We start from the raw sequence: 13,029 nt of genomic DNA on the forward strand, positions 1-13,029 counted from the left end.
TTGTGACAGGGGAGGAGCAGCGCTTGGACTCTAATACCACAGACGAAGGGCCAGCAGGGAAACTCCTGCAGGGCATCTTCAGCACACAGTGATCTTTGCAACTCTGCAAAACACATTGCTGTAACTCCTCCTTCTCCTGCCTGGAAGACCAATTGATTCCAACATCTCTGTGCCCACTCTCTGCTGAGCAGCATCAGAGAGAGTAGAGCAGGAATGTTTAGACTGGGCTAAAACAGCAGAAGAGCCTTGCAAAAAAGCTCCTCCTGATCATGTTTAGCACACAGTGAGCTTTAAACTGTGACACAAACATTGCTGTCACTCTTCACTCTTTCTCCTAAAAGACCATTTCAATCCAAGAACTCCGTTGCCAGCACTCTGCTGAGCAGCAGAGTGAGCAGGAATGTCTGCAATCTGTAAGGCAGTGGAAGAGACAGGCCTGAAGGCTGCTCTTGTGCTTCTTCAACACACTGAGCTTTACAACTGTGACACACACACTGTTGTCACTCCTCATTGTAGCTCCTAAAAGTGCATTTGAATCCAGCGTTTCTGGTCTCCACTCTCGTTTCAAGAGCAGCAGAGGCAGGTGAGCACGAGCGCTTGGAATCCGCTCCCAGTTCCGAAGGGCAGGGAGGGAAAGTCCTTGCAGATCATCTTCAGCGCACAGTGAGCTTTGCAACTCTGAAACACACATTGCTGTCACTCCTCACTTCATCTCCTAATAATCCGTTTGAATCCATGGTCTCTCCCGCCCTCTCTCGTTTGAACAGCAGCAGTGACAGGTGAACACGATCTCTTGGCCTCTGCTCCCACAGCCGAAGAGCCCGGAGTGAAAGCTCCGGCAGGGCATCTTCAGCACGCAGTCAGCTTTGCAACTGTGACACATATATTGCTCTCGCTCCGCACTTTCCTACCTCAAAGTCCAATTCAATCCAAAATCTCTGTGACCTTTCTCTGCTGGGCAGAAGCAGAGTAGAGCAGGAACCTTTAGCCAATGCTAAAAGAGCAGAAGAGACAGTCCAGAAAGTTCCCACTGATCATCTTCAGCGCACAGCGAGCTTTGCAACTCTGCAACACACATTGCTGTCACTCCTCCCTTTTTGCCTGAAAGACCAGCTGAATCCACCATCTCTGTGCCCGCTCTCTGCTGAGCAGCAACAGAGATAGTAGAGCAGGAATTTTTAGACCTGCCTAAAACAGCAGAAGAGCCTTGAAAAAAATCTCCTGTTTGATCATGTTTTGCACACAGTGAGCTTTAAACTGTGACACAAACATTGCTGTCACTCCTCACTTTATCTCCTAAAAGTGCATTTGAATCCAAAGTTTCTGGTGCGCTCTCTCGTTTCGAGAGGAGTTGTGACAGGGGAGGAGCAGCGCTTGGACTCTAATCCCACAGACGAAGGGCCAGCAGGGAAACTCCTGCAGGGCATCTTCAGCACACAGTGAGCTTTGCAATTCTGCAACACACATTGCTGTAACTCCTCCTTTTCCTGCCTGGAAGACCAATTGATTCCAACATCTCTGTGCCCACTCTCTGCTGAGCAGCAACAGAGAGAAGGAATGTTTAGACTGGGCTAAAACAGCAGAAGAGCCTTGCAAAAAAGCTCCTCCTGATCATGTTTAGCACACAGTGAGCTTTAAACTGTGACACAAACATTGCTGTCACTCTTCACTCTTTCTCCTAAAAGACCATTTCAATCCAAGAACTCCGTTGCCAGCACTCTGCTGAGCAGCAGAGTGAGCAGGAATGTCTGCAATCTGTAAGGCAGTGGAAGAGACAGGCCTGAAGGCTGCTCTTGTGCTTCTTCAACACACTGAGCTTTACAACTGTGACACACACACTGTTGTCACTCCTCATTGTAGCTCCTAAAAGTGCATTTGAATCCAGTGTTTCTGGTCTCCACTCTCGTTTCAAGAGCAGCAGAGGAAGGTGAGCACGAGCGCTTGGAATCCGCTCCCAGTTCCGAAGGGCAGGGAGGGAAAGTCCTTGCAGATCATCTTCAGCGCACAGTGAGCTTTGCAACTCTGAAACACACATTGCTGTCACTCCTCACTTCATCTCCTAATAATCCATTTGAATCCATGGTCTCTCCCGCCCTCTCTCGTTTGAACAGCAGCAGTGACAGGTGAACACGATCTCTTGGCCTCTGCTCCCACAGCCGAAGAGCCCGGAGTGAAAGCTCCGGCAGGGCATCTTCAGCACGCAGTCAGCTTTGCAACTGTGACACATATATTGCTCTCGCTCCGCACTTTCCTACCTCAAAGTCCAATTGAATCCAAAATCTCTGTGCCCTTTCTCTGCTGGGCAGAAGCAGAGTAGAGCAGGAACCTTTAGTCAATGCTAAAAGAGCAGAAGAGACAGTCCAGAAAGTTCCCACTGATCATCTTCAGCGCACAGCGAGCTTTGCAACTCTGCAACACACATTGCTGTCACTCCTCCCTTTTTGCCTGAAAGACCAGCTGAATCCACCATCTCTGTGCCCGCTCTCTGCTGAGCAGCAACAGAGATAGTAGAGCAGGAATTTTTAGACCTGCCTAAAACAGCAGAAGAGCCTTGAAAAAAATCTCCTGCTTGATCATGTTTTGCACACAGTGAGCTTTAAACTGTGACACAAACATTGCTGTCACTCCTCACTTTATCTCCTAAAAGTGCATTTGAATCCAAAGTTTCTTGTGCGCTCTCTCGTTTCGAGAGGAGTTGTGACAGGGGAGGAGCAGCGCTTGGACTCTAATACCACAGACGAAGGGCCAGCAGGGAAACTCCTGCAGGGCATCTTCAGCACACAGTGAGCTTTGCAACTCTGCAAAACACATTGCTGTAACTCCTCCTTCTCCTGCCTGGAAGACCAATTGATTCCAACATCTCTGTGCCCACTCTCTGCTGAGCAGCATCAGAGAGAGTAGAGCAGGAATGTTTAGACTGGGCTAAAACAGCAGAAGAGCCTTGCAAAAAAGCTCCTCCTGATCATGTTTAGCACACAGTGAGCTTTAAACTGTGACACAAACATTGCTGTCACTCTTCACTCTTTCTCCTAAAAGACCATTTCAATCCAAGAACTCCGTTGCCAGCACTCTGCTGAGCAGCAGAGTGAGCAGGAATGTCTGCAATCTGTAAGGCAGTGGAAGAGACAGGCTGAAGGCTGCTCTTGTGCTTCTTCAACACACTGAGCTTTACAACTGTGACACACACACTGTTGTCACTCCTCATTGTAGCTCCTAAAAGTGCATTTGAATCCAGCGTTTCTGGTCTCCACTCTCGTTTCAAGAGCAGCAGAGGAAGGTGAGCACGAGCGCTTGGAATCCGCTCCCAGTTCCGAAGGGCAGGGAGGGAAAGTCCTTGCAGATCATCTTCAGCGCACAGTGAGCTTTGCAACTCTGAAACACACATTGCTGTCACTCCTCACTTCATCTCCTAATAATCTGTTTGAATCCATGGTCTCTCCCGCCCTCTCGCGTTTGAACAGCAGCAGTGACAGGTGAACACGATCTCTTGGCCTCTGCTCCCACAGCCGAAGAGCCCGGAGTGAAAGCTCCGGCAGGGCATCTTCAGCACGCAGTCAGCTTTGCAACTGTGACACATATATTGCTCTCGCTCCGCACTTTCCTACCTCAAAGTCCAATTGAATCCAAAATCTCTGTGCCCTTTCTCTGCTGGGCAGAAGCAGAGTAGAGCAGGAACCTTTAGCCAATGCTAAAAGAGCAGAAGAGACAGTCCAGAAAGTTCCCACTGATCATCTTCAGCGCACAGCGAGCTTTGCAACTCTGCAACACACATTGCTGTCACTCCTCCCTTTTTGCCTGAAAGACCAGCTGAATCCACCATCGCTGTGCCCGCTCTCTGCTGAGCAGCAACAGAGAGAGTAGAGCAGGAATGTTTAGCCTGGGCTAAAACAGCAGAAGAGCCTTGCAAAAAAGCTCCTCCTGATCATGTTTAGCACACAGTGAGCTTTAAACTGTGACACAAACATTGCTGTCACTCTTCACTCTTTCTCCTAAAAGACCATTTCAATCCAAGAACTCCGTTGCCAGCACTCTGCTGAGCAGCAGAGTGAGCAGGAATGTCTGCAATCTGTAAGGCAGTGGAAGAGACAGGCTGAAGGCTGCTCTTGTGCTTCTTCAACACACTGAGCTTTACAACTTTGACACACACACTGTTGTCACTCCTCATTGTAGCTCCTAAAAGTGCATTTGAATCCAGCGTTTCTGGTCTCCACTCTCGTTTCCAGTGCAGCAGAGGCAGGTGAGCACGAGCGCTTGGAATCCGCTCCCTGTTCCGAAGGGCAGGGAGGGAAAGTCCTTGCAGATCATCTTCAGCGCACAGTGAGCTTTGCAACTCTGAAACACACATTGCTGTCACTCCTCACTTTATCTCCTAAAAGTGCATTTCAAGCCAACGTTTCTGGTGCGCTCTCTCGCTTCGAGAGCAGTTGTGACAGGGGAGGACGAGCGCTTGGATTCTAATTTCACAGCCGAAGGGCCAGCATGGAAACTACTGCTGGGCATCTTCAGCACACATTGTGATTCGCAACTCTGAAACACATATTGCTGTCACCTCTCACTTTCCTACCTGAAAGTCCAATTGAATAATACATCTCCTGTGCTTGCTCTTTGTGAGCAGTAGCAGAATATAGCACTTACGTTTGGACTCTGCTGAAACAGCAGAAGAGACAGTCCAGAAAGTTCCCACTGATCATCTTCAGCACACAGTGAGCTTTGCAACTCTGCAACACACATTGCTGTCACTCCCCCCTTTCCTGCCTGAACGACCAACTGAATCCACCATCTCTGTGCCCGCTCTCTGCTGAGCAACAACAGAGAGAGCAGAGCAGGAATGTTTGGACTGGGCTAAAACAGCAGAAGAGCCTTGCAAAAAATCTCCTGCTTGATCATGTTTTGCACTCAGTGAGCTTTAAACTGTGACACAAACATTGCTGTCACTCCTCACTTTATCTCCTAAAAGTGCATTTGAATGCAAAGTTTATGGTGCGCTCTCTCGTTTCGAGAGCAGATGTCACAGGGGAGGACGAGTGTTTGGACTCTAATTTCACAGACGAATTGCCAGCATGGAAACTCCTGCAGGGCATCTTCAGCACCCAGTGAGCTTTGCAACTCTGAAACACAAATAGCTGTCACCTCTCACTTTCCTACCTCAAAGTCCAATTGAATCCTACATCTCCTGTGCTTGCTCTTTGTGAGCAGTAGCAGAATATAGCACTTACGTTTGGACTCTGAAGAAACAGCAGAAGAGACAGTCCAGAAAGTTCCCACTGATCATCTTCAGCGAACAGCGAGCTTTGCAACTCTGCAACACACATTGCTGTCACTTCTTTTCCTGCCTGAAAGACCAATTGATTCCAACATCTCTGTGCCCACTCTCTGCTGAGCAGCAACAGAGTGTTGAGCAGGAATATTTAGCCTGGGCTAAAACAGCAGAAGAGCCTTGCAAAAAATCTCCTGCTTGATCATGTTTTGCACACAGTGAGCTTTAAACTGTGACACAAACATTGCTGTCACTCCTCACTTTATCTCCTAAAAGTGCATTTGAATCCAAAGTTTCTGGTACGCACTCTCGTTTGGAGAGGAGTTGTGACAGGGGAGGAGCAGCGCTTGGACTCTAATCCCACAGACGAAGGGCCAGCAGGGAAACTCCTGCAGGGCATCTTCAGCACACAGTGAGCTTTGCAACTCTGCAAAACACATTGCTGTAACTCCTCCTTCTCCTGCCTGGAAGACCAATTGATTCCAACATCTCTGTGCCCACTCTCTGCTGAGCAGCATCAGAGAGAGTAGAGCAGGAATGTTTAGACTGGGCTAAAACAGCAGAAGAGCCTTGCAAAAAAGCTCCTCCTGATCATGTTTAGCACACAGTGAGCTTTAAACTGTGACACAAACATTGCTGTCACTCTTCACTCTTTCTCCTAAAAGACCATTTCAATCCAAGAACTCCGTTGCCAGCACTCTGCTGAGCAGCAGAGTGAGCAGGAATGTCTGCAATCTGTAAGGCAGTGGAAGAGACAGGCCTGAAGGCTGCTCTTGTGCTTCTTCAACACACTGAGCTTTACAACTGTGACACACACACTGTTGTCACTCCTCATTGTAGCTCCTAAAAGTGCATTTGAATCCAGCGTTTCTGGTCTCCACTCTTGTTTCAAGAGCAGCAGAGGCAGGTGAGCACGAGCGCTTGGAATCCGCTCCCAGTTCCGAAGGGCAGGGAGGGAAAGTCCTTGCAGATCATCTTCAGCGCACAGTGAGCTTTGCAACTCTGAAACACACATTGCTGTCACTCCTCACTTCATCTCCTAATAATCCGTTTGAATCCATGGTCTCTCCCGCCCTCTCTCGTTTGAACAGCAGCAGTGACAGGTGAACACGATCTCTTGGCCTCTGCTCCCACAGCCGAAGAGCCCGGAGTGAAAGCTCCGGCAGGGCATCTTCAGCACGCAGTCAGCTTTGCAACTGTGACACATATATTGCTCTCGCTCCGCACTTTCCTACCTCAAAGTCCAATTGAATCCAAAATCTCTGTGCCCTTTCTCTGCTGGGCAGAAGCAGAGAGAGTAGAGCAGGAACCTTTAGCCAATGCTAAAAGAGCAGAAGAGACAGTCCAGAAAGTTCCCACTGATCATCTTCAGCGCACAGCGAGCTTTGCAACTCTGCAACACACATTGCTGTCACTCCTCCCTTTTTGCCTGAAAGACCAGCTGAATCCACCATCTCTGTGCCCGCTCTCTGCTGAGCAGCAACAGAGAGAGTAGAGCAGGAATTTTTAGACCTGCCTAAAACAGCAGAAGAGCCTTGAAAAAAATCTCCTGCTTGATCATGTTTTGCACACAGTGAGCTTTAAACTGTGACACAAACATTGCTGTCACTCCTCACTTTATCTCCTAAAAGTGCATTTGAATCCAAAGTTTCTGGTACGCACTCTCGTTTGGAGAGGAGTTGTGACAGGGGAGGAGCAGCGCTTGGACTCTAATCCCACAGACGAAGAGCCAGCAGGGAAACTCCTGCAGGGCATCTTCAGCACACAGTGAGCTTTGCAACTCTGCAAAACACATTGCTGTAACTCCTCCTTTTCCTGCCTGGAAGACCTATTGATTCCAACATCTCTGTGCCCACTCTCTGCTGAGCAGCAACAGAGAGAGTAGAGCAGGAATGTTTAGACTGGGCTAAAACAGCAGAAGAGCCTTGCAAAAAAGCTCCTCCTGATCATGTTTAGCACACAGTGAGCTTTAAACTGTGACACAAACATTGCTGTCACTCTTCACTCTTTCTCCTAAAAGACCATTTCAATCCAAGAACTCCGTTGCCAGCACTCTGCTGAGCAGCAGAGTGAGCAGGAATGTCTGCAATCTGTAAGGCAGTGGAAGAGACAGGCTGAAGGCTGCTCTTGTGCTTCTTCAACACACTGAGCTTTACAACTTTGACACACACACTGTTGTCACTCCTCATTGTAGCTCCTAAAAGTGCATTTGTGTAGAGAGCTTAACAACTGAATGGCTAAGTAACAAAGGGCATGATACCGTGCAGCTGGTGGAAATGTAGGCCCCCAGGGCACAGCAATCTCGTGGTTAATGTTTACCCTGATTTGCTTAAGAAACAGGATATGCATCTTGCTGAGATAAGAGCAAGGGTATCTTGCTGGAATAGCACAATGGTCTTGCTTGGGCAAGTTGGGACATGTGGAGACATGTTGAAACAAGAAGTGGTCACAGTTACCTGGAGACCCCTGCATCGACACAGGCTGACCAATGATTTTGCTGTATCTTATCAGACAATGTAACTAACCCTGCAAGCTATAAAAGTGGATGTGTCTTGCTAAATAAACAAGGCTTGCTGACCATGAGAGCATGAGGCTTGTCTCCCGCGACTCCAACAACATCTTGCTAAATAAACGAGACTTGCTGACCATGAGAGCTTGAGGCTTGTCTCCCGCGACTCCAACAACTGGCGCCCGAACAGGGACACTTCCCTTTGCCTGAAGGAGTTGCGTTGGGTGCAGGTCTCGATTTAAAGACGGCTTCTGCAGAACGGGAGTGCTACATCGGTGGGCTGCTCGTCTCCTGCTTTGGCCCAGAGTGCTGCATCGGCAGGCTCTGCTGCTACGCGCTGCCGACGCCTGGAGGGTGCAACGGATCTGGTAAATATGGACAGGCAAGCGGCGTATGATCTTTTTACTGCCTTCCTCCGTCGTCGGGGGGTAAAAGGCTTAGATTTTGATAAGGACCTCCCTGCCCTTCTTTCCCATGCTCGGTCCCTCGGTATTTTTAGTGACCCCCACTCTATTCACCAATTATCGGAATGGCGCCGCTACGGCGATAAATTATGGGACCTTACGATAGACGATGATAAAATTGCTAAAAAATTATCCAAATTATGGCGCTTGATACATAACGAACTCTTGATGGTACAGGCAGAGAAACGTGCGGCCGAAAGTGCCCGTCTGGCACAAAATCAAAATCGTCACTATGATCCTTCTGCCCCTAATCCGCCGACCGTTTCGACAGTCGAGATACCCCCCCCCCCCCCCTCCCCCCTCGGATACCCCCCCCCCCTCCTCCTCCCCCTCTTCCCTCTCCCCCGTCTGCCTCTATTATGGAAAACGGACCATCTGAGTCTCCTCCAAACTCCCTTCCTTTGTCTCCTAATGCCACGGAGCCGTTCCCCGGAGCCCTTTCGGACCTCACGGAGGCTATGGCAAGTCAGAGACGGGAAGTTTGGGCTGCTCTGGCACGCCACGGAGTCGAAAACGGAGACAGGGTCCTTGCCGACGCGGCACAAGACCATGTTGCTACTTCTATGGCCTTTCCTGTTATTTTCCACCCTCGACCAGGCGGCGGTCATAGGGTAGATATCACTCAAATGGATTGGAAAATATTGGCACAACTCCGAGCTACAGTCTCTCAATTCGGGGTTACTAGTGAACCGGCCAAGCAGATGCTTGATTACTTATTTAATTCAATGATTCTCCTGCCTGTAGACATCAAGGGTATCGCTCGTTTAATTTATACCCCTCATCAGAAACTTACATTTGATGCAAGATGGGGGGAGGAAGCGGCTGCTTCAGTAGCATTACCTCGTGCCCAAGGAGACCCCCTTTTTGGAATTACAATGAATGAATTACTAGGAAACGGTGATTATACTCGAACAGATGCCCAGGCTGGTATAGGAGTAGAAAAATTAAGAGAGGTCATGCGGGTGGCAAAAAGGGCAATGGACAAAATTCGGGAGCCGGGGGGGCCCCCTATGTATATGAACATTAAACAAGGCCGAGAGGAACCCCTTGGGTCATTCATTGACAAATTGATGCAAGCCCTTTCTAAAGCTGGTGTTGCGGAGCACATGCAGGACGCACTCCTAAAGCAGTGTGTTATACAAAATGGTAATCAAGTCACACGCTCCCTTATCGCTACTGCTCCTGGCAACTGGGTAATTCAAGACCTCTTAGATAAAGCAAATACTCTCCCCTTAAGCAGTCAAATTTTTGTAGTGGAAGCCCTTAACAAAATTGGTGAAGGCCTTAACGCCCAGTCTAAAGTTCAAAGCCAAATTTTGGCAGCCCTTGCACCTCTTCAGGCGGCAGTTGCGCAGACTCGCCCAGCAGCTCCAGCCACCCGAATGAAGTGTTTTCGATGCGGAAAATTAGGCCACATTCGTCGCGACTGTCAGGCCCCTGGTGTTTGGACCCAAGTGGATCCCTGCTCGCTGGACTCGAGCTGCTCAATCGAATGGACAGCCCAGAACTCCGTCGTCGTCATCGTCTGCAGCTGATCCTTCGTCCGTTGCTGGAACCACTTGAAAGACATTTTGGGATTCGCTTTTCCTATTCGACTCAAGAAGAGGCAGAACTCCATTTGTTTTGGGAACTTATGAGAACATTTGATCGGATTTTGTCTCCTACTCGTTATTGTTTAGCGTGTTTACAAGATTATCATAGGGCTTGGATCAAAATTAAGTGTGGAAATTGTCACCAAAAGGTTTGGGTGTCCCAAAGCCAATTACAGGCACATGGTGCTTGTGTAAACTGTACCTGGAATCCCCATCATAATTACAATCCTTATAGAGCACTGCTGGCGGAGGCAGGTATAACTCCTCCCATAAATCTACCCTTAACGTATCTATTAGTCGAGAATCGGGAAGATCTGGAGCAACGATATTTGAAATATCGGGTTCAGGAGATTCTCTCCCAGATTCAAACCACACTAGCCACAGTGCCTCTAGAGATTAAGTGCGGTAAAGATGTGGGTATTCCGCTTTTGTGGCAAGTTAAACCTGAAGATTGGGATCGTGCTTGTCGCCGTTTCCGGCCTCAACACAGGAGCTTGGGACACTCTAAACAAAATAGAGGAACGAAAAAACATGTGGGTCACTTGGGCTGAAAAAGTTAACCAAAGTAGTTTATGCCTTGCTCTTGCTAAAGCTTCTGACCCCTTTAGAACCTGTTTGATAGGCGTCCCAGCCAATTTTACCTTTCAGCTCAATATAAGAAAAAATGTCTCTGAAATCCAAGATTTTCACCTGCTTGGTTCTGCGCCTGCACAATATTGTTTTCACTTTGACTCTTGGAAGGACCCTTTTGGGCTTCCACATAACACAGTAAATGTTTCCTCAAATAGGCCTGGCTTGTTACCCTAATAGAAAAAATTGTTTTGGTGGTGGTTGTAATATTATTAGCAGTATTGCTTTTGCCGTGTATTATGCAGTGTTTACAAAAAATGATATCGAACGCTTTTAATCATAAAATGGCTATGCTTGCTGTTAAAGAAAACAGGGGAAGTGTAGAGAGCTTAACAACTGAATGGCTAAGTAACAAAGGGCATGATACCGTGCAGCTGGTGGAAATGTAGGCCCCCAGGGCACAGCAATCTCGTGGTTAATGTTTACCCTGATTTGCTTAAGAAACAGGATATGCATCTTGCTGAGATAAGAGCAAGGGTATCTTGCTGGAATAGCACAATGGTCTTGCTTGGGCAAGTTGGGACATGTGGAGACATGTTGAAACAAGAAGTGGTCACAGTTACCTGGAGACCCCTGCATCGACACAGGCTGACCAATGATTTTGCTGTATCTTATCAGACAATGTAACTAACCCTGCAAGCTATAAAAGTGGATGTGTCTTGCTAAATAAACGAGGCTTGCTGACCATGAGAGCATGAGGCTTGTCTCCCGCGACTCCAACACATTTGAATCCAGCGTTTCTGGTCTCCACTCTCGTTTCAAGAGCAGCAGAGGTAGGTGAGCACGAGCGCTTGGAATCCGCTCCCAGTTCCGAAGGGCAGGGAGGGAAAGTCCTTGCAGATCATCTTCAGCGCACAGTGAGCTTTGCAACTCTGAAACACACATTGCTGTCACTCCTCACTTCATCTCCTAATAATCCGTTTGAATCCATGGTCTCTCCCGCCCTCTCTCGTTTGAACAGCAGCAGTGACAGGTGAACACGATCTCTTGGCCTCTGCTCCCACAGCCGAAGAGCCCGGAGTGAAAGCTCCGGCAGGGCATCTTCAGCACGCAGTCAGCTTTGCAACTGTGACACATATATTGCTCTCGCTCCGCACTTTCCTACCTCAAAGTCCAATTGAATCCAAAATCTCTGTGCCCTTTCTCTGCTGGGCAGAAGCAGAGAGAGTAGAGCAGGAACCTTTAGCCAATGCTAAAAGAGCAGAAGAGACAGTCCAGAAAGTTCCCACTGATCATCTTCAGCGCACAGCGAGCTTTGCAACTCTGCAACACACATTGCTGTCACTCCTCCCTTTTTGCCTGAAAGACCAGCTGAATCCACCATCTCTGTGCCCGCTCTCTGCTGAGCAGCAACAGAGAGAGTAGAGCAGGAATTTTTAGACCTGCCTAAAACAGCAGAAGAGCCTTGAAAAAAATCTCCTGCTTGATCATGTTTTGCAACAGTGAGCTTTAAACTGTGACACAAACATTGCTGTCACTCCTCACTTTATCTCCTAAAAGTGCATTTGAATCCAAAGTTTCTGGTGCGCTCTCTCGCTTCGAGAGGAGTTGTGACAGGGGAGGAGCAGCGCTTGGACTCTAATACCACAGACAAAGGGCCAGCAGGGAAACTCCTGCAGGGCATCTTCAGCACACAGTGAGCTTTGCAACTCTGCAAAACACATTGCTGTCACTCCTCCTTTTCTTGCCTGGAAGACCAATTGATTCCAACATCTCTGTGCCCACTCTCTGCTGAGCAGCAACAGAGAGAGTAGAGCAGGAATGTTTAGACTGGGCTAAAACAGCAGAAGAGCCTTGCAAAAAAGCTCCTCCTGATCATGTTTAGCACACAGTGAGCTTTAAACTGTGACACAAACATTGCTGTCACTCTTCACTCTTTCTCCTAAAAGACCATTTCAATCCAAGAACTCCGTTGCCAGCACTCTGCTGAGCAGCAGAGTGAGCAGGGATGTCTGCAATCTGTAAGGCAGTGGAAGAGACAGGCCTGAAGGCTGCTCTTGTGCTTCTTCAACACACTGAGCTTTACAACTTTGACACACACACTGTTGTCACTCCTCATTGTAGCTCCTAAAAGTGCATTTGAATCCAGCGTTTCTGGTCTCCACTCTCGTTTCCAGTGCAGCAGAGGCAGGTGAGCACGAGCGCTTGGAATCCGCTCCCAGTTCCGAAGGGCAGGGAGGGAAAGTCCTTGCAGATCATCTTCAGCGCACAGTGAGCTTTGCAACTCTGAAACACACATTGCTGTCACTCCTCACTTTATCTCCTAAAAGTGCATTTGAATCCAAAGTTTCTGGTGCGCTCTCTCGCTTCGAGAGCAGTTGTGACAGGGGAGGACGAGCGCTTGGATTCTAATTTCACAGCCGAAGGGCCAGCATGGAAACTACTGCTGGGCATCTTCAGCACACATTGTGATTCGCAACTCTGAAACACATATTGCTGTCACCTCTCACTTTCCTACCTGAAAGTCCAATTGAATAATACATCTCCTGTGCTTGCTCTTTGTGAGCAGTAGCAGAATATAGCACTTACGTTTGGACTCTGCTGAAACAGCAGAAGAGACAGTCCAGAAAGTTCCCA

Source organism: Lathamus discolor, chromosome W (assembly GCF_037157495.1).
Source record: "Lathamus discolor isolate bLatDis1 chromosome W, bLatDis1.hap1, whole genome shotgun sequence".
Classification (NCBI taxonomy): Eukaryota; Metazoa; Chordata; class Aves; order Psittaciformes; family Psittacidae; genus Lathamus; species Lathamus discolor.